Here is a 3,761-nt window from a genome sequence, read left to right on the forward strand (position 1 = left end):
AGTCTGGAACTTGTTAGAAAATAGGCATCTCCCTCCAGAGGTCTGCAAGAGTCAAGAGGTGTTTATGGTCCCTCTCTCTCTGAAGTTCTGCTGTTTGAAGACAGGTCTTTCTCTAAAGGCTGCTGACTGGGAGTCAGAAGACAGGTGTCTCTCTGTATCGCTTCTAGGGATGTTAAAAGGCTTGAGGACTGGCAACTCATAGAAGCATATACATGTTATGCTAACTGATTCTGAAGAGCAGTTTATATCTATGAGAATATTGCTTAAATTGGAACTAATAGAGATAGCTAGCAGTTAGGAATTAAGCCTTGTCATGTCCATGTTTTTCAATTGATAACAGTTAAGCTAATTCATTTGTTATAGTTAAACCCCATTTTTAAATAGAGTTAATAAAAGATTTCTAGTGTGTCAATAAAGCCTCAACTGGAGTGAAACACCTTATGCTCACACTAATGCCAAAAACAAAAATAGTTGGGGTTTAATCCAACTTCATAATATACCTTGGAGTTTCTGATGTGGTCCCTAACAGTGTTTGTGTGCGTGCAGCAAGGGGGTGTATACGGTTGGGAAAAGGCTACAAGGAAGAAAGTGAATTTCTAAGTGGGTGCAGAAAGTCTGAATTAAACGCATTTCCTAGCTTAGACACAAGAGTTCTACATTAGCTGTCACTTTATCTGAAATATAAAGAGATGTGGTCCGTGGACAAGGCTCCTCACTCAATATCATCTGCTATTTCTCGATTCATAACCTGATGCTGGAGAGTTTTCTCAGGAGCAAGTGGAAAATTGGTTGAGGAATGGTCTGTCGAAGGACCTGAAGGAGTTGCCGCGGTTGGCCACAAATCGCGATTGCATTTGACAGGTGATCGACGCCAATCTCGTAGTCACCTTGTGCTAGAAAGTCTTCTCCAAGCTGGATCTCCTCCAGGAAAATTGCCTGCATGGCCTCTACACCCTTCTGTTTTGGCATGTGGGAGAGCCCATTGCCCTTTGTGGCCAATCTCTGCTTCCTTCTTCGCTCCTGGAGTCGCTTCTTGAAGCTGGGGTCATTCCGCCGCTTCCTGTCGAAGTAGATGCAATAGCCGACAAAGAGGGCCCCGCAGATCCCCACTGCAATAGCACTGACCTTACTCATCATAGCCCTATCCGTGTCCACACTTCACACTTCCCTTACCTTTTTTTCTCTGATGGGCAGACTGAGGCTAGTCACTGTGGACAAAGCTGATTGTGATGTCTCGCCTGAAGCCCTTTGTCATCATGACAAATGCCACAATACCACATGCATTGTTTTTCTTGAAGCGACAATTTATTTTGATTGCTAAAGTCAAAGGGTTGAGGCAACAGTGTGAGATCCCGCCAAGTGTACAAACTGCGGAAGGGCAGACAAGATAAATTGGGGAGTGCTGATTATAAGACTGTAGGATTATAAGCCATAGGAGTAGAATTAGGCCATTCGGCCCATCGTATCTGCTCTGCCATTCCATCATGGCTGATATTCTCATTCCCATTCTCCTGCCTTCTCCCCATAACCCTTGTTCCCCTTATTGATCAAGAATCTATCTATCTCTGTCTTAAAGACACTCAATGATCTGGCCTCCAAAACGCTCTGATTCTTGATCAATAAGGGGATCAAGGGTTATGAGGAGAAAGCAGGAGAATGGGGATGAGGATGATATCAGCCGTGGCAGAGCAGACTCAATGGGCCGAATGGACTAATTCTGCTCTTATGGTTTTATGGTCTTATAATTCACCACCCTCTGGCTGAAGAAATTCCTCCTCCTCTCAATTTTAAAGGATCGCCCCTTCACCCTGAGGTTGTGCCCTCAAGTTCCAGTCTCTCACACTAGTGGAAACATCCTCTCCACATCTAGTCTATGCAGTCCTCTCAGTATTCTGTAAGTTTCAATTAGATTTCCCCCTCCATCCTTCTAAACTCCGTTGAGTATTGACCCAGACAACTCAAACGCTCCTCATGTGACAAACCCTTCATTTCTGGGATTATTCTTGTGAACCTCAGACAGAATAACAAAAGTGAAAACTCTCTCCGAAATGAATCTCTCCCAGTCATTCCAGCTCAGACACTGATCTGCACACTTCCTTCCCAAAACAAAGGAAGGAAAGAAGTGAAAAGGTGAATAAAAATAAAGGAAAGCTTTAAGACACAGGCCTGGGGATTAAATTGTGATTTTTTGGGGGGGTGTAAAAGACTGAGTGGGTTTTCTCAATGTTTCAGTCAGACAGTCTAGTGAAATAACCGAGCCACCAGAAGGCCCCAAGCTGATTCCTGATTGGTATTGAGTGAACCAATGTTAGATGTGGCAATAGTAGGAGTTCCACGGCAACCCCTGGTGCAGGGGAGGGAAAAGATTGACCCATTCTTATCGTGCAAGAACATATGCAGACACTATCTGTGATGACACTCCATTCTTCTCATGTTAAACTGCCACAGCCCAGACATGAGAATTATGGTCACTTGGACGGGGTACTAGATTGCCAGTAAATGGAGAGTAAAACTAGTGGCAAGAACAGAATGAGTTAAAATGTAAGATTTCTGTGTATGATTTTAGATAGACTGTGTAAACATAACTTACAAGTATCTCCAACCAGTTGTATCTGAAAAACTTCTGTTTCTGTCACAAGTGATGGGCAATAAACATTGTTGATGACAGCCATAAGTGCCTGAGGAAGGTGGCTCACCTCATGTGTGTCGTCAGTATTCAGAGTTTAATAGTGCGGAAGGATTACTCGTATCTGAGCCACTCTTCTGAGAGGTTAATACATATGGAATTTGGGGTACACATTTTTACTCTGGTGAAGGGTTCAAACAGGTTAAATGATTAATTAAGGCAAATCAAGTATTGGAAGAAAAAACAGGTGCATGTCTTTCAACTAATGGGTTGTGGAATAACTGGAAACAGATCATGTAGATTGGTTCAAGAAAAGGTGCATTGTAAATTAGGGAGGGAATGAAATCAAGGGCTGGAGAGAATGTGGGTAGATGGATTTCAGATTCATAAAAAGGAACAAATAGGTTTCATGGCTTTTTCCTGATCAAAATATTCGTGAAGTATCTAATTCATCCTGTGCCAGAAGCACCCATACCCTATCCACCAAATGCTGACACTGAGATTTGTACCTTTCCCACAGTGTCGAATGGCGACCATCTTGGCTTTAGTGCTGCGTGGAGTTTGCTCATTGAAGCTAACCATGTTCCTAAAGGAAGACAGAGGAAAGGTCGCTTCAACCATGACAAAGTTCACGCAGCTTCCAAGCAGTTTGTTTGGAAACAGCATTAGCAAACATTTAGGACGAGGCCTGTTTCTGAACATGGGAGGAAGACTGCTGACATATCATTCCCACTCATTTATAACTACATGCCTTCCTTGGTCACTTATTCCATGGGTTTAGTTGACAACATTCTTGGCCGTTCCAGTGACGGATTCAAAACCATTTTCACCTTTATAAGAATTGACATCTCCAGTAATACTGGCACCTAAAATACAGGAATGATGGAACTAATGAGAGTCAGAAGCTCAAACTTCAAACTCTGGGGTCCATTTCTTCTCAGTGATGAAGACCAAATGGTGAGGAGGAAATAACTTTGAAAAGGGCAGTGTGTCTCATTCTTAATAACAGAACAACCTTGCTTCTGGTTTTAGTTAATGTGTCGTTTTCTCTGAACTACCTCACACTGCTGTCCAATAGCCAGCGTGCCAAACATTTTCTTTTTATTGAGGTTGGTGATTCTGAGCCTGGGATAAA

General features: G+C 42.8%; 1 pseudogene; it reads right to left on the minus strand.

Annotated features, from left to right (window-relative positions):
- Positions 1-741: 741 nt before the first annotated feature.
- On the minus strand, positions 742-3,208 carry LOC145355627 (mitochondrial import receptor subunit TOM20 homolog pseudogene; annotated as a pseudogene).
- Positions 3,209-3,761: the final 553 nt, after the last annotated feature.

This window comes from Carcharhinus amblyrhynchos, chromosome 19 (assembly GCF_965287045.1).
Source record: "Carcharhinus amblyrhynchos chromosome 19, sCarAmb.v2.hapA, whole genome shotgun sequence".
In the NCBI taxonomy this organism is placed as follows: Eukaryota; Metazoa; Chordata; class Chondrichthyes; order Carcharhiniformes; family Carcharhinidae; genus Carcharhinus; species Carcharhinus amblyrhynchos.